This window comes from Cnephaeus nilssonii (assembly GCF_951640355.1).
Source record: "Cnephaeus nilssonii genome assembly, chromosome: 11".
Classification (NCBI taxonomy): Eukaryota; Metazoa; Chordata; class Mammalia; order Chiroptera; family Vespertilionidae; genus Cnephaeus; species Cnephaeus nilssonii.
The window spans coordinates 5007404-5033399 of record NC_137082.1 but is presented as its reverse complement, the minus strand read 5'-3'; the positions used below and the strand labels follow the sequence as shown (position 1 = coordinate 5033399).

Sequence of the window (25996 nt, the reverse complement as noted above, 5' to 3'; positions counted from 1 at the left end):
TTTTTTTTTATTAAGGTATTATATGTGTACATATCTTACCATTACCCCCCCACCCAACTCCCATATATGCCCTCACCCCCCAGAGTTTTGCATCCATTGGTTATGCTTATATGCATGCATACAAGTCCTTTGATTGATCTCTTATCTCCCCCACCTCTCCCTAACCTTCCCCCTGTAATTTGACAGTCTGTTTGATGCTTTACTGTCTCTGGCACCCTATGTCTTTTGATTGAAGCATTTAATCCATTTACGTTCAAGGTGATTATGGATAGGTACTTATTTATTGCCATTTAAATTCTGTGTGGCTAGGTTTCTCTCTCTATTTCTTCTTCTCATTACAGCAGTCCCTTTAGCATTTTTTTTGTAATGCTGGCTTGGTGGTGATGTACTTTTTTAGCCTTTCCTCATCTGGTAAGCTCTTTATTTGACCGTCTATTTTGAATGAGAGCCTTGCTGGATATAGTAATATTGATCTCAGATCCTTGCTTTCCATTACCTTGAGTACTTCATGCCATTCCCTTCTGGCCTGTAAAGTTTATGATGAGAAATCAGGTGTCAGCCTTATGGGAGCTCCTTTGTAGGTAACAGTTTGCTTTTCTCTTGCTGCCTTTAAGATTCTCTCTTTGTCTCTAATTTTTGGCATTTTCATCATGTTTTGTCTGGGTGTGGGCCTGTTTTGGTTCGTCTTGCTTGTAGTTCTTTGTGCCTCCTGAACTTGTGTGACATTTTCCTTTACCAGTTTAGGGAAGTTTTCTGTCATTATTTCTTCCAACATGTTCTCTTTCTCCCTTTCTAACTCTTCTGGCGCACCTGCTCTTTGAATATTGTTACATTTCATGTTGTACCACAGTTCCCTTATGCTGTTCTCCTGTTTCTTAATTGTTTTTTTTTTTTCTTTTTGGTTCTCTGATTGAGTGATTTTTTTCACCCTGTCTTCTAATTCCCTAATTCTATCCTCAGCTTCCCCTAATCTGCTGTGTATTTTTTCCAATGTGTTCTTCATTTGTGCTGTGCCATTCTTTATTTCTGTTTTCTTTTTAATTTTTTATTGATTAAGGTATTACATATGTGTCCTTATCCTGCCATTGGTCCTCCCCCACCCCCAGCCCTGCTCATGCCTTCACCCCCCTACTGTCTGTGTCCATTGGTTATGCTTATATGCATGTATACAAGTCCTTCGGTTGATCTCTCTCACTTCCCACACTGTCCCCTGCCTTCCCTCTGAAGTTTGATAGTCTGATTGATGCTTCTCTGTCTCTGGATCTGTTTTTGTTCATCAGTTTATGTTGTTCATTATATTCTACATATGAGTGAGATCATGTGATATTTATCTTTCCTGACTGGCTTATTTTGCTGAGCATAATGCCCTCTAGGTCCATCCATGCTGTTGCAAATGGTAGGAGTTACTTCTTTTTTACAGCAGAGTAGTATTCCATTGTATAGATGTACCACAGTTTTCTAATCCACTCGTCTGCTGATGGGCACTTAGGCTGTTTCCAAATCTTAGCTATTGTAATTGTGCTGCTATGAACATAGGGGTGCATGTATCCTTTCTGATTGGTGTTTCTGTTTTCTTGGGATATATTCCTAGAAGTGAAATAACTGGATCAAATGGGATTTTCATTTTTAACTTTTTGAGGAAACTCCATACTGTTCTCCACAGTGGCTGCACCAGTCTCCATTGCCACCAGCAGTGCACTAGGGTTCCTTTTTCACCGCATCCTCACCAGCACTTGCCGTTTGTTGATTTGTTGATGATAGCTGTTCTGACAGGTGTAAGATGGTACCTCATTGTCATTTTGATTTGCATCTCTTGGATGATTAGTGACTTTGAGCATGTTTTCATATGTCTCTTAGCCTTCTGTATGTCTTCTTTCAAAAAGTATCTATTTAGGTCCTTTGCCCATTTTTTGATTGGATTGTTTATCTTTCTTTTGTTAAGTTGTATGAGTTCCCTGTAAATGTTAGAGATTAAACCCTTATCAGAGATAAGATTGGCAAATATGTTCTCCCATGCAGTGGGCTTTCTTCTTGTTTTGTTGATGGTTTCTTTTGTTGTACAGAAGCATTTTATTTTGATGTAGTCCCATTTGTTTATTTTCTCTTTAGTTTCTATTGCCCTAGAAGCTGTATTGGTGAAGATATTGCTTTGGCGTATGTCTGAGATTTTGCTGCCTGTGGATTCCTCTAAGGTTTTTATGGTTTCCAATCTTACATTTAAGTCCTTTATCTATTTTGAGTTTATTTTTGTGTGTGGTATAAGTTGGTGGTCTAGTTTCATTTTTTTTTGCATGTATCTGTCCAATTTTCCCAATACTATTTATTGAAGAGACTGTCTTGACTCCATTGTATGCTCCTGCCTCCTTTGTCAAATATTAATTGGGCATAGTGGTTTGAGTCAACTTCTGGGTTCTCTGTTCTGTTCCATTGGTCTATATGTCTGTTCTTGTGCCAGTACCAGGCAGTTATGAGAACAGTGGCTTTGTGATATAGCTTCGTATCTGATATTGAGATCCCTCCTACTTTGTTCTTCTTTCTTAGGATTGCTGTGGCTATTCGGGGTGTTTTTTTATTCCAGATGAATTTTTGGAGAGTTTGTTCTAGGTCTATGAAATATACTGTTGGTATTTTAATGTGGAGTGCATTGAATCTATAGATTGCTTTGGGTAGTATGGACATTTTAATGATGTTGAGTCTACCAGTCCATGAAAACAGTATGTTCTTACATCTGTTTATGTCCTCCTCTACCTCTTTTTTTCAGTGTCCTATAGTTTTCTGAGTACATGTCTTTTACTTCCTTAGTTAAGTTTATTCCTAGGTATCTTAACTTTTTTGGTGTAATGGTAAATAGGAAGGTTTTTGTTTTTTTTAAATCTCTCATTCTGTAAGTTCACTATTGGTATATAAAAATGCCATAGATTTCTGGGAGTTAATTTTGTATCCTGCTACATTGCTGAATTCATTTATAACATCTAATAATTTTTTGATGGAGTCTTTTGGGTTTTCTATGTACAGTATTATGTCATCTGCAAATAATGACAGTTTTACTTCTTTTCCAATTTTGATTCTTTTTATTTCTTCTTCTTGTCCAATAGCTATGGCTAGCATTTCCAGTACTATGTCGAACAGGGGTGGTGAAGGTGGGCATCCCTGTCTTATTTCTGTTCTTAAGTTAAATAGTTTTTGCCCATTGAGTATGATGTTGGCTGTAGGTTTGTCATATAAAGCTTTTATTATATGATCCTTCTATTCCTACTTTGCTGAGGGTTTTTATCAAGGAAGGGTGTTGGATTTTGTCAAGTGCTTTTTCTCCATCAACTGATATGACTATGTGATTTTTATCTTTCAATTTGTTCATGTGATGTATCATGTTTATTGATTTGCAAATATTGTATCAGCCTTGCATCCCTGGAATACATCCCACTTGGTCATAGTGTATGATTTTTTTGATACATTACTGGATCTGATTTGCTAATATTTTTTGAGGATTTTAGCATCCATGTTCATCAGGGATATTGGCCTGCAATTCTCTTTCTTTGTAGTGTCTTTATCTGATTTTGGAATTAGGGTAATGCTGGCCTTATAAAAAGAGCTTGGAAGTGTTCCTTCTTCTTGGATTTCTTGGAATAGTTTGAGGAGTATAGTAAAACACCCCTGTGAAGCCATCTGGACAAGGGCTTTTGTTTGCTGTGAGTTTTTTGTTACTGCTTCTATTTCATCCATTGTTATTGGCCTATTCAGGTTTTCTGGTTCTTTCTGATTCAGTTTTGGGAGATTATATTTTTCTAGGAATTTGTCCATTTCATCCATATGTCCAGCTTGTTGGCATCTAGTTGTTCATAGTATTTCCTTACAATCCTTTCTATTTCCGTGGTGTCAATGATTACGTCTCCACTTTGGTCTCTGATTGTATTTACTTGGGTCCTCTCTCTTTATTTATGCATCTGGCTAAGGGTTCATTAATTTTGTTATCCTTTCAAAGAACCAGCTCTTGGTTTCATTGATGTTTTGTAATAGTTTTTTTAGTCTCTATTTCATTTATTTCTGCTCTAATCTTTATTATTTCCTTCCTTCTACTCACTCTGGGTTTTTCTTTTTCTTCTCTCTCTAGTTATTTAAGTTGTGGGGTTAAATAGGTTGCTACTAATTATTTTTCTTTTCTTTTCTTTCTATCTTTCTTCCTTTTTTTGTTTTTTGTTTGTTTGTTTGTTTGTTTGTTTTGTTGAAGTAGACCTGTAATGCTTTGAACTTCTTCGCTATCAGGACTGCTTTTCCTGTGTCCCAAAGATTTGGGTAATTGTTCATTTTCCAATTTTTCTGAAGTTTTTTATTTCTTTCTTGATCCTGTTGGTAACCCATATCCATTGTTTAATAACATGCTATGTAGCCTCCATGTGTTTGAATGTTTTTACTATAGTTGATTTCTAATTTCATTCAACTGTGATCTGAGAAGATGCTTGATATGATTTCAATGTTCTTGAACTTATAGAGACTTGTTTTGTGATCTAACATGTGATCTATCTTTGTGAATGACCCACGCGCACTTGTGGAGAATGTATATTCTGCAGCTTTGGCATGGAATGTTAAATAAATGTGAACTAAATCCATCTGATCTAGTGTGGCTTTTACAGTCACTGTTTCCCTCTAAAGTTTTTGTCTGGAAGATCTATCCAGTGAAGTCAGTGGTGTGTGCAAGTCCCCTACTATGACAGTATAGTTGTCCATCTCTCCCTTAAAGTCCTCTAGAAGTATTTTTATATATTTAGGCGATCCTATAGTGGGTGTATATATGTTTACTAGGGTTGTATCCTCTTGTTGGATTGATCCCTTTAATATTATGTTGTGATATTAAAGGGATATTTAATATCACAACATATTTGTTGTCTCTTGTGATGGTCTTCAATTTGAAGTCTATTTTGTTGGATATGAGTATTGCTACTCCATCTTTTTTTTCTTTCACATTTTCATGGATAATTTGTTTCCATCTTTTCACTTTTATTCTGTTGTTTCTTTTGATCTGAGGTGGTTCTGTTGTAGACAGCATATAGTTGGGTCTTTGTATCCATTCAGGCACCCTATGCCTTTTGACTGGAGCATTTAATTCATTTACATTTAAGGTGATTATCTATAGGTAGTTATTTATTGTTATTTAAATTCTGTATGGCTAGGTTTCTCTCTCTATTTCTTCTTCTCATTACAGCAGTCCCTTTAGCATTTTTTTGTAATGCTGGCTTGGTGGTGATGTACTTTTTTAGCCTTTCCTCATCTGGTAAGCTCTTTATTTGACCGTCTATTTTGAATGAGAGCCTTGCTGGATATAGTAATCTTGGTCTCAGATCCTCGCTTTCCCTTACCTTGAGTACTTCATGCCATTCCCTTCTGGCCTGTAGAGTTTCTGTTGAGAAATCAGGTGTCAGCCTTATTGGAGCTCCTTTGTAGGTAACAGTTTGCTTTTCTCTTGCTGCCTTTAAGATTCTCTCCTTGTTTCTAATTTTTGGCATTTTCATCATGTTGTGTCTGGGTGTGGGCCTGTTTTGTTTCTTCTTGCTTGTAGTTCTCTGTGCCTCCTGAACTTGTGTGACATTTTCCTTTACCAGTTTAGGGAAGTTTTCTGTCATTATTTCTTCAAACTTGTTCTCTTTCTCCCTTTCTAACTCTTCTGGCGCACCTGCTCTTTGAATATTGTTACATTTCATATTGTCCCACAGCTCCCTTGAGCTGTCCTTCTGGTTTTTTGTTTTTGTTTTTTAAAAAATTTTATTAAGGTATTATATGTGTACATATCTTACCATTCCCCCCCCCACCCCACTACCATATATGCCCTCAGCCCCCAGAGTTTTGCGTCCATTGGTTATGCTTATATGCATGCAATACAAGTCCTTCGGTTGATCTCTTATCTTTCCCATCTCTCCCTAACCTTCCCCCTGTAATTTGACGGTCTGTTTGATGCTTTACTGTCTCTGTATCTATCTTTTAGTTCATCAGTTTATAATGTTCTTTATTATCCATAAATGAGTGATATCATGTGGTATTTTTCTTTCACTGACTGGCTTATTTCGCTGAGCATAATGCTCTCTAGGTCCATCCATGCTGTTGCAAATGGCAGGAGTTCCTTCCTTTTTACAGCAGAGTAGTATTCCATTGTATAGATGTACCATAGTTTTCTAATCCACTCATCTGCTGATGGGCACTTAGGCTGTTTCCAAATCTTAGCTATTGTAAATTGTGCTGCTATAAACATAGGGGTGTATATATCCTTTCTGATTGGTGTTACTAGTTTCTTGGGGGTATATTCCTAGAAGTGGAATCACTGGGTTAAATGAGAGTTCCATTTTTAACTTTTTGAGGAAACTTCATACTGTTTTCCACAGTGGCTGTACCAGACTCCATTGCCACCAGCAGTGCACGAGGGTTCCTTTTTCTCTACATCCTCGCCAGCACTTGTCATTTGTTGATTTGTTGATGATAGCCATTCTGACAGGAGTGAGATGGTACCGCATTGTCATTTTGATTTGCATCTCTCAGATGATTAGTGACTTTGAGCATGTTTTCATGTGTCTCTTGGCCTTCCTGCTCTCTTCTTTTGAAAAGATTCTATTTAGTTCTGTTGCCCATTTTTTTATTGGATTATTTATCTTCCTTTTATTAAGTTGCATAAGCTGCCTGTAGATGTTGGAGATTAAACCTTTATCAGTGATAGCATTTGCAAATATGTTCTCCCATTGAGTGGGCTTTCTTGTTGTTTTGTTGATGGTTTCTTTTGCTGTAAAAAAGCTTTTTATTTTGATGTAGTCCCATTTGTTTATTTTCTCTTTAGCTTCCATTGCCCTAGGGGCAGTGTTAGTGAAGAAGTTCTTTTGGCATATGTCTGAGATTTTGTTGCTTGTGGATTCCTCTAGTATTTTTATGGTTTCCCGTCTTATGTTTAAGTCCTGTATCCATTTTGAGTTTATTTTTGTGTATGGTGTAAGTTGGTGATCTAGTTTCATTTTTTTGCATGTATCTGTCCAATTTTCCCAACACCATTTATTGAAGAGACTGTCTTGACTCCATTGTATGTTCATGCCTCCTTTGTCAAATATTAATTGAGCATAGCGGTTTGGGTCGATATCTGGATTCTCTTGTCCTTCTGTTTTTTAATTGTTTTTTCTTTTTGGTTCTCTGATTGAGTGATTTTTTTCAATCCTGTCTTCTAATTCCCTAATCCTATCCTCAGCTTCCCCTAATTTGCTGTGTAATCCTTCTAATGTGTTCTTTATTTGTGCTATGTCATTCTTTATTTCTGTTTTCATAGTTACTACATCTTTTCTCAGACTATTGAGCATCTTTACCATCATTACTCTGAACTCTGTATCAGATAAAAAATTTTTTATCCTCATTTCATTAATCTCTTCTTCTCCAGAATTTCCTTGTTCTTTCAATTGGGGGTTGTTTCTTTGCCACCTCGTTTTCACCACCTGTCTTAAGTAGATGTGCTATGCCTCTCAATCTGTAGTGCAGGAGAGTGTCAAACAGTTTCTGACTAATTAATCAGGCAGATTCAAAGCCTTCAGAGACCACCTCAGTCTAGAGACTGATAGGATTTTGTCTTGAACCATGCTCAGGCAATCATTCCTAGTTGTGGCAAGAGTTTTTTTTATTAAACAGGGTGGGGCAATTGCTTCTGCCTGTGGGCTAATTGTTATTCTCAGTCTCTTAATGGGCCTGAACAACTCTGTACTGTGGGGCAAGGTTTTTTTCCAATAAGGTGGATCAACTATCTCCCCCCCGAGGCTGTGTTGTCTGTATAAAAAATGGAACTCATACAACTTAATAAAAGGAAGATAAATGATCCAGTAAAAAAAATGGGCAACAGACCTAAATAGATACTTTTTGAAAGAAGACTGAAGGTAGGTCAAGAGACATATGAACACATGCTCAAAGTCACTAATTATCCTTGAGATGCAAATCAAAATGACAATGCGGTACCATCTCACACCTGTCAGAATGGCAATCATCAACAAATCAACAAAGGACAAGTGCTGGTGAGGACGTGGAGAAAAAGGAACCCTTGTGCACTGCTGGTGGGAATGCAGACTGGTGCAGCCACTGTGGAGATCAATATGGAGTTTCCTCAAAAAACTGAAAATGGAACTCCCATTTGACCCAGTAATCTCACTTCTAGGAATATATCCCAAAAAAACTAGAAACACCAATCAGAAAGGATATATGCACCCCTATGTTCATAGCAGCACAATTTACAATAGCTAAGATTTGGAAACAGCCTAAGTGCCCATCAGCAGATGAGTGGATTAGAAAACTGGTATATCTACACAATGGAATACTATGCTGCTATAAAAAAAGAAGGAATTCTTACCATTTGCAGCAGCATGGATGGACCTGGAGAGCATTATGCTAAGTGAAATAAGCCAGGCAATGAAAAAAGAATACCACATGATCTCACTCATTTATGGAAAATAAAGAATATTATAACCCGATGAACAAAAAGATAGATACAGAGGCAGTAAAGCATCGAACTGACTGTCAAATTACAGCGGGAAGGCTGGGGAGTGTTGGGGAGCAGGGGAAAGAGATAAACCGAAGGATTTGTATGCATGCATATAAGCACACCAATGGACACAAGACACTGGGGGGGGGGGGGCGATGAGAGCATGCGACAGGGGTTAGGGGAGGCTGGGGGAAGGTCAATGGGGGAAAAAAAGGAGATATATGTACTACTATGTGTAATACTTTAAAAATATAATAAAATTTTTAAAAAATTCATAGATCACAACAAAATAAAATGTCTGCATGAGATTATGAATTCTGCAGTGTGAGGGAATGACTCAGCACAGGAAACTGGGGTGACTCTATGGAAAATTTTGTGCATTGGCCATTTAAGAAGGTACCTGAATTTCCAGCCATCTGCTGCTTTTCACAGCCGGATGTTATGTGGACACCGTTCTCAGTTCTGGTGCGCTCTGCTGGGGGCCCTGCTTACGGATTAAATCCCAGAGTTCTCAGGGGCAACCCCCCACAGCTGAGATATCTCTCAGGAACTCCAATTGCTGTCTGTGGGAGCCCAGCCATTTCATGCCTCTGTCTCTCCCACCAGTCTCTACATGGTCTCCACTTTTTGTCCTCGGTTATCAGGGTTCTCTCCTGGGAGTCTTCTGTTGATTATTCAGGATTTTTTCCTGTATTTTAATTGTAATTCCAGTTTGGTCCTGGGAGCATGTCCGTGCTGCATCCACTTACCCCACCACCACTTTTAATCTCCAAATATACATTTGGAGATATATTTTAAAAAATTGTTGACAGTCTTATAGGTGTGCCCCAATTTCTCTCCCTTTACTCCCTTCCTCCCAAACACTGCCCCACCAGAGGCCTTCACCACAATATTGTCGGTGTCCATTGGTTATGTATATATGCATATAAGTTCTTTGGTTGAAAGTAAATCTTAAAGTGTTGTTGCCAGAAAGAAAAAAAATATATGGTAAGCATGTGAGATGATGTGTTAATTAGCCTGACTGCAGTGATGTCTTCACAATGTGTACATATATCAAAACATCAAGCTGTACAACGTGAACATTTTTATAATTGTCAGTGATACCTCAACCAAGATGGGGGAAATCAATAGCCTGTGAAAGGTAAACAATAAAGCTTTCAGAAGAAAACATAGGAGACCCTCGGTGGGTGTGGCCTTCATGCTGCATTTGGTCTAAATGTCTTTTAAAATTTTTTAAATTTGTATGCTTCTCCCATTGTCTTTTTCAAAATCCCCCTTAAAATTTAGTAGTTGAAAGAACTGGGTTGTTTGCCTCTAGAACATTTTATATTTTGCTGATTGCATCCTCCAAAATACAGCTTATGTGGAATTTTGATTTGAACAATCGACAATTTAGAAAACTATAAAATTCTCAGGAAAATCTGAACAGTAAACTGGATATTTGATTCTATTTTTTAAAATATTAATGTTAATATTTTATGTGTGATTAATGTTAACATTTTATGCAAATTTGGAAAATTTCAGTTATATTTTTAGGGACTTGTGATCTTTTAGGTGTACGCACAGAAACAAAATATTGTGATATTCCAAAATAATACTGTGGAGTGGGGGAGGGGGAGAGTAGGAGCACATTGGCTGGTAATTAACAAGCTTTCCAGTGTGGGCATGGCTGGGAGTCTAAATGAAAAGAGTGAAAGAGAGAGAAATGGTCAACAGGTATATGACAGAGAAATCAGACTATTGGGACAGAAAGTTTTAATGAAAAAACTCAAGTTTTCTTGCCTTTCCCAGAAATGGAATTACAGTCACTGGAACAGCCAGGATAGTGGTTATTCGTCTCCAAGAACAAGAGTCCAAGTGAGCCGAAACCGGTTTGGCTCAGTGGATAGAGCATCGGCCTGTGGACTGAAAGGTCCCAGGTTCGATTCTGGTCAAGGGCATGTACCTTGGTTGTGGGCACATCCCCAGTGGGGGGTGTCAGCTGATCGATGCTTCTCTCTCATCGATGTTTCTAACTCTCTATCCCTCTCTCTTCCTCTCTGTAAAAAATCAATAAAATATATTTAAAAAAAAAAAAAAAGAAAGAGTCCAAGTGAAAAGGCTGAATTTCACTAAGGAGAAGAGGCCTCTCCTTAATTTGTAACCGGAAATCAAAATGCATCAGGTAACACAGGTTAATCCCAAACAACAGTACATGATAACAAAGTATGAAGCCTTCAACCCTAAAATGATAGCTCACTGTGCAACCGGTTGAGAAATTACCCCAAATAGAATTCCATAACTGCTTCCATACACAACTAAAAACACTTCATTATCAAATAGAAATGGGATATTCTCATAAGAGTTTCTTTAGTAAATGAAAGTAGCAGTAGTACCTTATCATTTGTCTTAAAGCTCTTGCATTTATTAATTTTTTTTTTTTAATTTCTTTCTTCTTTCTTTCTTTCTTTCTTTCTTTCTTTCTTTCTTTCTTTCTTTCTTTCTTTCTTTCTTTTTCTTTCTTTCTTTCTTTTCTTTCTTTCTTCTTTTTATTGAAAGAGTGAGAGGAAAGGAGAGGGAGAGAGTAGAGAGAAACAGGGATGTGAGAGAGAAACATTGATTGGCTGCCTCCTACACACTTCCCACGGGGCATCAAGGCTGAAATCCAGGCAAGAGCCCTGACCAGGAACGGAACCAGTGACTTTCTGTGCTTGGGATGAAACCCAAGCAACTGAGCCACACTGGCCAGGACGAGGCCTTTACTTATAAGTAGTAACAGCAGTGGAGAAACCAGAGGAGTCCCTGGTGTGTACCTGGGACAATGTCAGCTCATGCACTCAAGGTTCCCCCTGGAGAAACCCCTTTTCTGTGTTGAAAGGAAAAGCTCAGTCTTGTATTTCTTTCTCTACAAAAAAGAAAGGATTTGTTTCAAACTGTCTCAAATAAGTGTTGAATTTACAAGTCACTTACTTTTTCTTTTCCATTAGGAGTTTTATATTTGGAGATACAATTAACTCACATCTCCGATCAAGACGAGGGCTTCTGCAGGTATAATTCAGAGCATCTTCTGAAACCCACACCTGCATTGTGAGAGTTTTAATTCAAATGAGTTTTGAGAGCCAGTGTCTTTCCATGCCTCAAAATAAGCAATTGTGTCCATTTTTCTTTTGTATTCCTTATTTTTATTTTCTAAGTTTTAGCTGAATTTATTGGGGTGACATTGGCTAATAAAATATAGGCTTCAGCTGTGAAATTTATAACACATCATCTGCATACTGTATTTTGTGCTCACCACCCCAAGTCAAGTCTCCTTCCATCATCCTTTACCCACCTTTACCCTCTCCCACCTCCCCCAACTCTCCATCATGTGTTGTGTCTCTGAGGTGTTTGTCTCCTCCTCAATGCCTTCATCTTTTCACCCAGCCCCGCAATTTCCTTCTTCTCTGACAGCTGTCAGTGTGTTCTGTGTCTATGAGTCTGTTTCCATCTTGATTGTTAGTGTATTTTGTTCATTAGATTCCACATATGAGTGCAATCATCTGGTGTTTGTCTTTCTGACTGGCTTATTTCAGGTATGTACAGAACACTCTCCAGGTCGCTCCATGGTGTTGCAAAGGGTAAGCTTTCCTTCTTTTTTATGGCCGAGTAGTATTCCATTGTGTAAATGTTCAGCTTTGTTATCCACGCATCTACTGATGCACCTTTGGGCTGCTTCCCATCTTGGTTATTGTAAACAATGCTGCGATGAACATAGGGGTGCATATATTCTTTTGAAGTAGTGTTTTCGGTTTCTTTGGATATATTCCCAGATGTGGAAATACTGGGTCATAAGGCAATTTCATTTTTGATTTTTAAAATATATTTTCATTGATTTCAGAGAGGAAGGGAGAGGGAGAGAGAGATAGAAACATCAATGATGAAAGAGAATCATTGATTGGCTGCCTCATGGAGGCCTCCATTAGGGGACTGAGCCAGCAACCTGGGCTTGTGCCCTTGACTGAAATCAAACCTGGGACCTTTCAGTCTGCAGGCCGATGCTCTATTCACTGAGTCAAACTAGTAGCTAGGGATCATTTTTAATTTTTTGAGGTAACTCCATACTGCTTTCCACAGTGGCTGCACCAGTCTGCATTCCCACCAGCAGTGCACTAAGGTTCCCATTTCTCCACATCCTCACCAGCACTTCTTTGTGAATTTATTGATCATAGCCATTCTGTCAGGTGTGAGGTGATATCTCATTGTGGTTTTTAAAAATACAGTTTTATTGATTTCAGAGAGAGGAAGGGAAAGGATGAGAGAGAAACATCAATGATGAGAGAGAATCATTGATTGGCTGCCTCCTGCACGCCCCTCACTGGGGATTAAGCTTACAACCTGGTGTGTGCCTTGACTGGGAATGGAACTCTGACCTCCTGGTTCATGAGTCGATGCTCAACCACTGAGCCACACCAGCCAGGCTCTGGGTGGTTTAATGCGTATTTCCCTGATGATTAGTGACGTTGAACATCTGTTCATATGCCTCATAACCATAATTATGTTTCTTTGTAGAAATGTCTATTCGGGTCCTTTGCCTTTTGAAATTTTATTTATTTATTTATGTATGTATGTATGTATGTATGTATGTATGTATGTATTCATTCATTCATTCATTCATTCATTCATTTCTCATCCGAAGATAACTTTTCCATTGATTTGTAAAGGGAGTGGAAAAAGGGGGAGAGACAGAGATAGAGAAACACTGAGGTGAGAGTGACACATGGATTGGTTGCCTTCTGCATGTTCCCCAACTGGGTACTGAGCACAATCCCAGGTATGTGTCCTGACGGTGAATCGAACCAGCAACCTTTCAGTGCACGGGACTACGCTTATCCAACTGAGCCCTCCGGCCAGGCTTTAATCCATTTTGAGTTTATTCTTATGTATGGTTGTTTGGGTTTGTCAAAGCTGGTTCAACAAGTTGGTAACATTTAGAAGAATGCTGTCATGTTGGGCATTTTACATACACAAAAGTATAAATTATATATATTTATTTTATAGATTATTAATGTAGTATATTTTTATATCACTATGCATTGCTATTTATTACATATTTCATATATAATTACACAGATATAAGGTGATCTATCACATTGAATTATATACAGTTTATTATACTATACTACATTAGTTATATTTTCTGATAGATTAATGTAGATTAGTGCTTCCTGCTCGTTTGGTTCTTCTTAAAATGAAATTGAGACTTTGTCTCCTGAGCCTGAGCCTTGACAGACTTCTCTACAAAGTAGGAGAGGAACTGAATCACAGCTAACAGGACCCAGACCCTGGTGAGAGGGTGTTAGCCCTGGAACGCAGAGGGTGAGCATGGTGACCTGGCCAGCACCACTCCCATACCAAGGGGCTCACTGGGCCGGCCCCTCCCAGCCCCACAGGGACAGGAAGGCCCTTGAGAGCTGTGGGTGCCCTCTGGGTGTTTCCTAAGCCCTGGGCACTTCCCTAGGGTCTGGGTAGGAATCCAACAGCTGGCAATAGTCTCACTGCTCTTGACCAGGAGGAACAAAACAGTGCCCACCGCAATCACGACAAACTCATTTTGCTCTGAAGGTCAGGTTTTGCTTCCAGGACAGTTTAAACAATTGCTAAATATTGGAATTAACGTCATGAGAACGTAGAAGGTGATGGCGACACGACTTGTGGAGGATACGGTTACGTGGCAGAGGACAACCCCGAAGACATTCACTGCGTGTCGTGTGCATCACCCACGCTGCGCGCCAGGGGCTGCTCTGTGTTCCACTCACATGCTGGGAACTGCAGTCATGAGAGAGCGCTGCAGAAGCTCCCACAGCTGCCGGGCCTGTGGTCCCTCCCTGCTCCTGTATCCACAGCTTGGCACTCAAATTGATGCTGCTGAGGGCCAGACCCTGTCAAGGTACTTTAGTACTCTTAATAGTTGGAAGAGGCTTAAATCCGATTTATATCAGATTACATGATATTATAGATTTTTAATAATAGTACATACACTTTTATGATATAGTTTAATATGTGAAATATATATTCAATTATATATAATTAATGTTATACAACACTATATAGCAAAATTTATAGGTGATTAATATTGTCTTATATTTTTATATTACCACATTTATATTTACATCTTATTTCATATATTATAATCATGCATGTATAAGGTGATATATTACATATGAAGTTATATATAATTTATTATACAATACTATATTATGTTTCATGAAAGACTAATATAGCTTGTGGTTATATAATTGTATTATTACATACTTATATATTTTGCATCATCTTGTACTTACATATGCATAGTGGGATATAATATTCTGCATTAAATGGTAAGTAATTTGTATTATATTATATTTAATTTGATTTTACTATTATTTTGTAAAATAATATTTTATTATTGGAAGTATTACATATGTCCCTTTATTTTCTCTATTGACCCCCTCCAGCCTGCTCCCATCCCCCCTGCTCCAGGCACTCACCGCCTCATTGTCTGTGTCCAGGGGCCGGCCATGCATATAAGCATACAAGGTCCTTGGTTGATTACTTCCCCTGCCTTCCCTCTGAGATTCCCCACTCTGCACCATGCTTCCTTGTCCCTGGATCCACTCCGTTCATCAGTTATTTTGTTACTTAGATTCCACATATGAGTGAGATCATGTGATACTTGCCTTTCTCTGACTGACTTATTTCACTCAGCATGATACTCTCCAGGTCCCTCCATGCTGTCTCAAAGGGTAAGAGATGCTTCTTTTTTTTACTGCTGCATAGTATTCCATGGTGTATGAACCACAGCTTTTTTATCCACTCATCTACTGATGGGCACTTGGGCTGTTTCCAGATCTTAGCCATTGTAAATTGTGCTGCTATGAATATAGGGGTGCATACCTTCTTTCTGATTGGTGTTTCGGGTTTCTTAGGATATAGTCCTAGAATTGGGATCACTGGTCCAAATGGCAGATCCATATTTAATTTTTGGAGGAAACTCCATACTGTTTTCCATAAGGGATTTACTTGTCTGATTTCCCACCAGCCATGTGCTATGGTTCCCTTTTCTCCACGTCCTCACCAGCAGTTGTCATGTGTTGATTTGTTGCTGGTAGCCATTCTGACAGGTGCAAGGTGATATCTCATTGTGCTTTTAATTTGCATCTCTCTGATGATAGTGACTGAGCACTTATTCATATGTCTCTTGGCTATCTGTATGTCCACTTTGGAGAACTGTCTATTTAGGTCCTTTGCCCATTTTTCAATTGGATTGTTTTTCTTCCTTCTGTTAAGTTGTGTGAGTTCCTTATATATTTTGGGTATTAACCCTTTTTCAGATGTATCATTTCCATATATGCTCTCCCATATGTTGGGCTCCCATTTCGTTTTGTTGGTGGTTTCATTTGTGGTGCAGAAACTTTTTATTTTGATGTGGGCCCATTTGTTTATTTTCTCCTTAGTTTCCTTTGCCCTAGGAGATGTATCCATAAACATAATGCTACAAGAGATGTCTGAGATTTTGCTGCCTCTGGTTTCTTCTAGGATTTTTATGGTTTCATGACTTACATTTAAGTATTTTATCCATTTTGAGTTTATTCTTGTGTATGGTGTACGTTGGTGCTCTGGTTTCATTTTTTTGCTTGTATCTATCAAATTTTCCCAACATCATTTACTGAAGAGACGGTCTTTTGACTCCATTGTATGCTCTTGCCTCCTTTGTCAAATATTAATTGAGCGTAATGGCGTGGATCTATTTCTGGGTTCTCTGTTCTATTCCATTGATCTCTATAGGCCTGTTCTTGTGCCAGTACCAGGCTGTTTGATTATGGTGCTTTTGCAGTATAACTTGAAATCTGGTATTGTGATTCCTCCAACTTTGTTTTTTATTTTCAAGATTGCTGCAGCTATTCAGGGTTCATTTTAGTACCCTATAAATTCTTGGAGTATTTGTTCTAGAGATGTGAAATCTGCTGTTGGTTTTTGAATAAGTATTGCATTAAATCTGTAGATTTCTTTGGGTAGTGTGGACATTGTAATGATGGTGATTCTACCAATCCATGAACATGGTATATTTTTTCACTTGTTTACATTTTCTTCTCTCTCTTTTTTGAACCTCTTGTAGTTTTCTGAGTACAGGTCTATTGCCTCCTTGCATAAGTTTATTCCTAAGTATTTTTATTCTTTTGTTTCAATGGTAAATGGGATTGCTTGTGTAGTGTCTCTTTCTAAGAATGCATTATTGGTGTATAAAAAAGGCATTGATTTTTGGGTGTTGATTTTGTATCCTGCTACATTGCCAAGTTCATTGATTAAATATAGTACTTTTTTGGTGGAGTATTTAGGGTTTTCTATGTACAATAAATATTATGTCATCTGCGAATAATGAGATTTTTACTTCCTCCTTTCCAATTTGGATGCCTTTTATTTCATCTTGTCTGATCACTGTGGCTAGAACTTCCGGTACTATGTTGAATAAGAGTGGTGAAAGTGAGCATCCCTGTCTTGCTCCTGTTCTTAGAGGAAATGGTTTTAATTTTTGCCCATTGAGTATAATGTTCACTGTAGGTTTGTCATATATGGCCTTTATCAAGTTGAATTATGCTCCCTCTATTCTCATTTTGCTGAGAGTTTTTATCAAAAATGGGTGTTAGATTTTGTCAAATGTTTTTTTCTGAATATATTCATATGATCATGTGATTTTTGTCTTTCAATTTGTTTTTGTGATGTATCACTTTTATTGATTTGTGAATATTGTACCAGCCTTGCATCCCTGAAACACATCCCTCTTGGTCATGGTGTATTATCTTTTTGATATATTACTGGATTTGACTTGCTAATATTTTGTTGAGGATTTTAGCAACTATGTCCATCAGGGATATTGGCCTGTAATTCTCTTTCTTTGTAGTGTCCTTATCTGGTTTTGGAATTAGGGTAATTCTGGCCTCATAAAAAAAGCTTGGAAGAGTTTGTTCCTCTTGGATTTCTTGGAATAGTTTGAGGAGTATAGGTGTTAGTTCTTTGGTAAAACACCTTGTGAAGCCATCAGGACAAGGGCTTTTGTTTGCTGTGAGTTTTTTGTTTACTGCTTCTATTTCATCCATTGTTATTGGCCTATTCAGGTTTGCTGATTCAGTTTTGGGAAATTATATTTTTCTAGGAATTTGTCCATTTCATCCATTTGTCCATTGTTGGCATATAGTTGTTCATAGTATTTCAGTACAATCCTTTGTATTTCTGTTGAGTCAGTGGTTATTTCTCTGCTTTGGTTTCTGATTGTATTTACTTGGGTCCTCTTTCTTTGTTTATTTATGCATCTGGCAGAGGGTTCATTAATTTTGCTTATCCTTTCAAAGAACCAGCTCTTGGTTTCATTTTGTATTAGTTTTTTTGGTCTCTATGTCATTTATTTCTGCTGTAATCTTTATTCTTTCCTTCCTTCTACTTACTCTGGGCCTTTTTTTGTTCTTCTATCCCTAATTCATTAAGTTGTGGGGTTAAATAGGTAGCCATTAATTTTTCTTTCTTTCTTTTTTTTTTTGGAGGTAGGTCTGTAGTGCTGTGAACTTTGCTCTCAGGAGTGTTTTCCTGTGTCCCAGAGATTTGGGTAATTGTTCTTTTTCATTTGTTTCCATGAAGATTTTTTTCTTTCTTTTTTTATCTCAATGGTAACCCATATCCATTGTTTAATAACATGCTATGTAGCCTCCATGTGTGTGAATGTTTTGGGGTATTTTTACTAATTTCATTCCACAGTGATGTGAGAAGATGCTTGATGTGATTTCAATCTTCTCAAACTTGTAGAGACTTGTTTTGTGACCTAACATGTTGTCTATCTTTGTGAATCATCTTTGTGCACTTGAGAAAAATGTATATTCTGATGCTCTGGCGTAAAATGTTATATAAATGTCAGTTAAATCTACCTGATCCAGTGTGACCCTTAGAGTCACTATTTCCTTGTAAAGTTTTTATCTGGAAAATCTATGCAGGGAAGTCAGTGGGTGTTACAGTCCCCTGCTATGACTGTATTGTTGTCTATCTCTCCCTTAAAGTCCTCTCTAAGTTCTTTTTTTTTTTTTTTTTAAATTTCTTTATTGATGAAGGTATCACATATTTGTCCTCGTCCCCCCATTCCCATCCCACCCCCCTCCCCACACATGCCCCCACCCCCCTGTTGTCCTTAACCGCTGGTTAGGCTCATATGCCTGCACGCAAGTCCTTTGGTTGGTCTCCCCCTTTACCCCCACCCTTCCCTACCCTCCCCCTGAGGCCCCTCTCTAAGTTCTTTAAAAAATATATTTAGGTGCTCTCATAGTGGGTGTATATATGTTTATCAGGGTTATATCCTCTTGTTGGATTGATCCCTTTAGTGACTTTTGTTGTCTCTTGTGATGGCCTTCAGTTTGAAGTTTATAATGTTGGATATGAGTATTGCTACTCCAGCTTTCTTTACTTTTCCATTTTCATGTAAAATTTGTTTCTATTTTATCACTTTCATTCTATGTGTGTCTTTTGTTCTGAGGTGGGTCTCTTGTAGACAGCATATAGTTGGTCATGTTTTTGTATCCATTTAGGCACCCTGTGTCTTTTGATTGAAGCATTTAATCCATTTACATTTAAGGTGATTATGGATAGGTACTTATTTATTGCCATTTAAATTCTGTGTGGCTAGGTTTCTCGCTCTATTTCTTCTTCTCATTACAGCATTCCCTTTAGCATTTTTTTGGTAATGCTCACTTGGTGGTGATGTACTTTTTTAGCCTTTCCTCATCTGGTAAGCTCTTTATTTGACCGTCTATTTTGAATGATAGCCTTGCTGGATATAGTAATATTGATCTCAGATCCTTGCTTTCCATTACCTTGAGTACTTCATGCCATTTCCTTCTGGCCTGTAGAGTTTATGATGAGAAATCAGGTGTCAGCCTTATGGGAGCTCCTTTGTAGGTAACAGTTTGCTTTTCTCTTGCTGCCTTTAAGATTCTCTCTTTGTCTCTAATTTTTGGCATTTTCATCATGTTGTGTCTGGGTGTGGGCCTGTTTTGTTTCTTCTTGCTTGTAGTTCTCTGTGCCTCCTGAACTTGTGTGACTTTTTCCTTTACCAGGTCAGGGAAGTTTTCTGTCATTATTTCTTCCAACATGTTCTCTTTCTCCCTTTCTAACTCTTCTGGCGCACCTGCTCTTTGAATATTGTTACATTTCATGTTGTACCACAGTTCCCTTATGCTGTTCTCCTGTTTTTTAATTGTTCTTTTTTTTCTTTTTGGTTCTCTGATTGAGTGATTTTTTTCACCCTGTCTTCTAATTCCCTAATTCTATCCTCAGCTTCCCCTAATCTGCTGTGTATTTTTTCCAATGTGTTCTTCATTTGTGCTGTGCCATTCTTTATTTCTGTTTTCTTTTTAATTTTTTATTGATTAAGGTATTACATATGTGTCCTTATCCTGCCATTGGTTCCCCCCACCCACCCTTGCTCATGCCTTCACCCCCCTACTGTCTGTGTCCATTGGTCATGCTTATATGCATGTATACAAGTCCTTCGGTTGATCTCTCTCCCTTCCCACACCGTCCCCTGCCTTCCCTCTGAAGTTTGATAGTCTGATTGATGCTTCTCTGTCTCTGGATCTGTTTTTGTTCATCAGTTTATGTTGTTCATTATATTCTACATATGAGTGAGATCATGTGATATTTATCTTTCCTGACTGGCTTATTTCGCTGAGCATAATGCCCTCTAGGTCCATCCATGCTGTTGCAAATGGTAGGAGTTACTTCTTTTTTACAGCAGAGTAGTATTCCATTGTATAGATGTACCACAGTTTTCTAATCCACTCATCTGCTGATGGGCACTTAGGCTGTTTCCAAATCTTAGCTATTGTAATTGTGCTGCTATGAACATAGGGGTGCATGTATCCTTTCTGATTGGTGTTTCTGTATTCTTGGGATATATTCCTAGAAGTGAAATAACTGGATCAAATGGGATTTTCATTTTTAACTTTTTGAGGAAACTCCATACTGTTCTCCACAGTGGCTGCACCAGTCTCCATTGCCACCAGCAGTGCACTAGGGTTCCTTTTTCTCCGCATCCTCACCAGCACTTGTCGTTTGTTGATTTGTTGATGATAGCCATTCTGACAGGTGTAAGATGGTACCTCATTGTCATTTTGATTTGCATCTCTTGGATGATTAGTGACTTTGAGCATGTTTTCATATGTCTCTTAGCCTTCTGTATGTCTTCTTTCAAAAAGTATCTATTTAGGTCCTTTGCCCATTTTTTGATTGGATTGTTTATCTTTCTTTTGTTAAGTTGTATGAGTTCCCTGTAAATGTTAGAGATTAAACCCTTATCAGAGATAAGATTGGCAAATATGTTCTCCCATGCAGTGGGCTTTCTTCTTGTTTTGTTGATGGTTTCTTTTGTTGTACAGAAGCATTTTATTTTGATGTAGTCCCATTTGTTTATTTTCTCTTTAGTTTCTATTGCCCTAGAAGCTGTATCGGTGAAGATATTGCTTTGGCGTATGTCTGAGATTTTGCTGCCTGTGGATTCCTCTAAGGTTTTTATGGTTTCCAATCTTACATTTAAGTCCTTTATCTATTTTGAGTTTATTTTTGTGTGTGGTATAAGTTGGTGGTCTAGTTTCATTTTTTTTTTTGCATGTATCTGTCCAATTTTCCCAATACTATTTATTGAAGAGACTGTCTTAACTCCATTGTATGCTCCTGCCTCCTTTGTCAAATATTAATTGGGCATAGTGGTTTGAGTCAACTTCTGGGTTCTCTGTTCTGTTCCATTGGTCTATATGTCTGTTCTTGTGCCAGTACCAGGCAGTTATGAGAACAGTGGCTTTGTAATATAGCTTCGTATCTGATATTGAGATCCCTCCTACTTTGTTCTTCTTTCTTAGGATTGCTGTGGCTATTCGGGGTCTTTTTTTATTCCAGATGAATTTTTGGAGAGTTTGTTCTAGGTCTATGAAATATACTGTTGGTATTTTAATGTGGAGTGCATTGAATCTATAGATTGCTTTGGGTAGTATAGACATTTTAATGATGTTGAGTCTACCAGTCCATGAAAACAGTATGTTCTTACATCTGTTTATGTCCTCCTCTACCTCTTTTTTTCAGTGTCCTATAGTTTTCTGAGTACATGTCTTTTACTTCCTTAGTTAAGTTTACTCCTAGGTATCTTAACTTTTTTGGTGTAATGGTAAATAAGAAGGTTTTTGTTTTTTTTAAATCTCTCATTCTGTAAGTTCACTATTGGTATATAAAAATGCCATAGATTTCTGGGAGTTAATTTTGTATCCTGCTACATTGCTGAATTCATTTATTAAGTCTAATAATTTTTTGATGGAGTCTTTTGGGTTTTCTATGTACAGTATTATGTCATCTGCAAATAATGACAGTTTTACTTCTTTTCCAATTTTGATTCTTTTTATTTCTTCTTCTTGTCCAATAGCTATGGCTAGCATTTTCAGTACTATGTCGAACAGGGGTGGTGAAGGTGGGCATCCCTGTCTTATTTCTGTTCTTAAGTTAAATAGTTTTTGCCCATTGAGTATGATGTTGGCTGTAGGTTTGTCATATAAAGCTTTTATTATATGATTCTTCTATTCCTACTTTGCTGAGGGTTTTTATCAAGAAAGGGTGTTGGATTTTGTCAAGTGCTTTTTCTCCATCAACTGATATGACTATGTGATTTTTATCTTTCAATTTGCTCATGTGATGTATCATGTTTATTGATTTGCAAATATTGTATCAGCCTTGCATCCCTGGAATACATCCCACTTGGTCATAGTGTATGATTTTTTTTGATACATTACTGGATCTGATTTGCTAATATTTTTTGAGGATTTTAGCATCCATGTTCATCAGGGATATTGGCCTGCAATTCTCTTTCTTTGTAGTGTCTTTATCTGATTTTGGAATTAGGGTAATGCTGGCCTTATAAAAAGAGCTTGGAAGTGTTCCTTCTTGGATTTCTTGGAATAGTTTGAGGAGTATAGTAAAACACCCATGTGAAGCCATCTGGACAAGGGCTTTTGTTTGCTGTGAGTTTTTTGTTACTGCTTCTATTTCATCCATTGTTATTGGCCTATTCAGGTTTTCTGGTTCTTTCTGATTCAGTTTTGGGAGATTATATTTTTCTAGGAATTTGTCCATTTCATCCATATGTCCAGCTTGTTGGCATCTAGTTGTTCATAGTATTTCCTTACAATCCTTTCTATTTCCGTGGTGTCAATGATTACGTCTCCACTTTGGTCTCTGATTGTATTTACTTGGGTCCTCTCTCTTTATTTATGCATCTGGCTAAGGGTTCATTAATCTTGTTATCCTTTCAAAGAACCAGCTCTTGGTTTCATTGATGTTTTGTAATAGTTTTTTTAGTCTCTATTTCATTTATTTCTGCTCTAATCTTTATTATTTCCTTCCTTCTACTCACTCTGGGTTTTTCTTTTTCTTCTCTCTCTAGTTATTTAAGTTGTGGGGTTGAATAGGTTGCTACTAATTATTTTTCTTTTCTTTTCTTTCTATCTTTCTTCCTTTTTTTGTTTTTTGTTTGTTTGTTTGTTTGTTTGTTTTGTTGAAGTAGACCTGTAATGCTTTGAACTTCTTCGCTATCAGGACTGCTTTTCCTGTGTCCCAAAGATTTGGGTAATTGTTCATTTTCCAATTTTTCTGAAGTTTTTTATTTCTTTCTTGATCCTGTTGGTAACCCATATCCATTGTTTAATAACATGCTATGTAGCCTCCATGTGTTTGAATGTTTTTACTATAGTTGATTTCTAATTTCATTCAACTGTGATCTGAGAAGATGCTTGATATGATTTCAATGTTCTTGAACTTATAGAGACTTGTTTTGTGATCTAACATGTGATCTATCTTTGTGAATGACTCATGCACACTTGAGGAGAATGTATATTCTGCAGCTTTGGCATGGAATGTTACATAAATGTGAACTAAATCCATCTGATCTAGTGTGGCTTTTACAGTCACTGTTTCCTTCTAAAGTTTTTGTCTGGAAGATCTATCCAGTGAAGTCAGTGGTGTATACAAGTCCCCTACTATGACAGTATAGTTGTCCATCTCTCCCTTAAAGTCCTCTAGAAGTATTTTTATATATTTAGGCGATCCTATAGTGGGTGTATATATGTTTACTAGGGTTGTATCCTCTTGTTGGATTGATCCCTTTAATATTATGTTGTGATAGGGATCTTTAATATCACAACATATTTGATAAAGGGATGATAAAGGGATCTTTAATATCACAACATATTTGTTGTCTCTTGTGATGGCCTTCATTTTGAAGTCTATTTTGTTGGATATGAGTATTGCTACTCCATCTTTTTTTTCTTTCACATTTTCATGGATAATTTGTTTCCATCTTTTCACTTTTATTCTGTTGTTTCTTTTGATCTGAGGTGGTTCTGTTGCAGACAGCATATAGTTGGGTCTTTGTATCCATTCAGGCACCCTATGCCTTTTGACTGGAGCATTTAATTCATTTACATTTAAGGTGATTATCTATAGGTAGTTATTTATTGCTATTTAAATAACTACCTATAGATAATGTATGGCTAGGTTTCTCTCTCTATTTCTTCTTCTCATTACAGCAGTCCCTTTAGCATTTTTTTTGTAATGCTGGCTTGGTGGTGATGTACTTTTTTAGCCTTTCCTCATCTGGTAAGCTTTTTATTTCACCGTCTATTTTGAATGACAGTCTTGCTGGATATAGTAATCTTGGTCTCAGATCCTTGCTTTCCATTACCTTGAGTACTTCATGCCATTCCCTTCTGGCCTGTAGAGTTTCTGTTGAGAAATCAGGTGTCAGCCTTATGGGAGCTACTTTGTAGGTAACAGTTTGCTTTTCTCTTGCTGCCTTTAAGATTCTCTCTTTGTCTCTAATTTTTGGCATTTTCATCATGTTGTGTCTGGGTGTGGGCCTGTTTTGTTTCTTCTTGCTTGTAGTTCTCTGTGCCTCCTGAACTTGTGTGTCATTTTCCTTTACCAGTTTAGGGAAGTTTTCTGTCATTATTTCTTCAAACTTGTTCTCTTTCTCCCTTTCTAACTCTTCTGGCACACCTGCATTTGAATATTGTTACATTTCATATTGTCCCACAGCTCCCTTGAGCTGTCCTTCTGGTTTTTTGTGTTTTTTTAAAAAAAATTTTTTTATTAAGGTATTATATGTGTACATATCTAACCATTTCCCCCCCACCCCACTCCCATATATGCCCTCAGCCCCCAGAGTTTTGCGTCCATTGGTTATGCTTATATGCATGCATACAAGTCCTTCGGTTGATCTCTTATCTCCCCCACCTCTCCTTAACCTTCCCCCTGTAATTTGACGGTCTGTTTGATGCTTTACTGTCTCTGTATCTATCTTTTAGTTCATCAGTTTATAATGTTCTTTATTATCCATAAAGGAGTGATATCATATGGTATTTTTCTTTCACTGACTGGCTTATTTCGCTGAGCATAATGCTCTCTAGGTCCATCCATGCTTTTGCAAATGGCAGGAGTTCCTTCCTTTTTACAGCAGCATAGTATTCCATTGTATAGATGTACCATAGTTTTCTAATCCACTCATCTGCTGATGGGTACTTAGGCTGTTTCCAAATCTTAGCTATTGTAAATTGTGCTGCTATAAACATAGGGGTGCATATATCCTTTCTGATTGGTGTTACTAGTTTCTTGGGGTATATTTCTAGAAGTGGAATCACTGAGTTAAATGAGAGTTCCATTTTTAACTTTTTGAGGAAACTTCATACTGTTTTCCACAGTGGCTGTACCAGACTCCATTGCCACCAGCAGTGCATGAGGGTTCCTTTTTCTCCGCATCCTCGCCAGCACTTGTCATTTGTTGATTTGTTGATGATAGCCATTCTGACAGGAGTGAGATGGTACCTCATTGTCATTTTGATTTGCATCTCTCGGATGATTAGTGACTTTGAGCATGTTTTCATGTGTCTCTTGGCCTTCCTTCTGTCTTCTTTTGAAAAGATTCTATTTAGTTCTGTTGCCCATTTTTTTATTGGATTATTTATCTTCCTTTTATTAAGTTGCATAAGCTGCCTGTCGATGTTGGAGATTAAACCTTTATCAGTGATAGCATTTGCAAATATGTTCTCCCATAGAGTGGGCTTTCTTGTTGTTTTGTTGATGGTTTCCTTTGCTGTAAAAAAGCTTTTTATTTTGATGTAGTCCCATTTGTTTATTTTCTCTTTAGCTTCCATTGCCCTAGGGGCAGTGTTAGTGAAGAAGTTCTTTTGGCATATGTCTGAGATTTTGTTGCTTGTGGATTCCTCTAGTATTTTTATGGTTTCCTGTCTTATGTTTAAGTCCTGTGTCCATTTTGAGTTTATTTTTGTGTATGGTGTAAGTTGGTGATCTAGTTTCATTTTTTTGCATGTATCTGTCCAATTTTCCCAACACCATTTATTGAAGAGACTGTCTTGACTCCATTGTATGTTCATGCCTCCTTTGTCAAATATTAATTGAGCATAGTGGTTTGGGTCGATA

The 25996-nt window shown here is 37.6% G+C and overlaps 1 long non-coding RNA gene across 1 annotated transcript in view; it reads left to right on the top strand.

Annotated features, from left to right (window-relative positions):
• LOC307107735 overlaps positions 1–21150 on the top strand; it is a 231426-nt gene extending 210276 nt beyond the window's left edge. The window contains exon 3 of the long non-coding RNA XR_013814250.1: positions 21111–21150. This is a non-coding gene — a long non-coding RNA (uncharacterized lncRNA). The remainder of the gene's footprint in view (positions 1–21110) is intronic.
• Positions 21151–25996: the final 4846 nt, after the last annotated feature.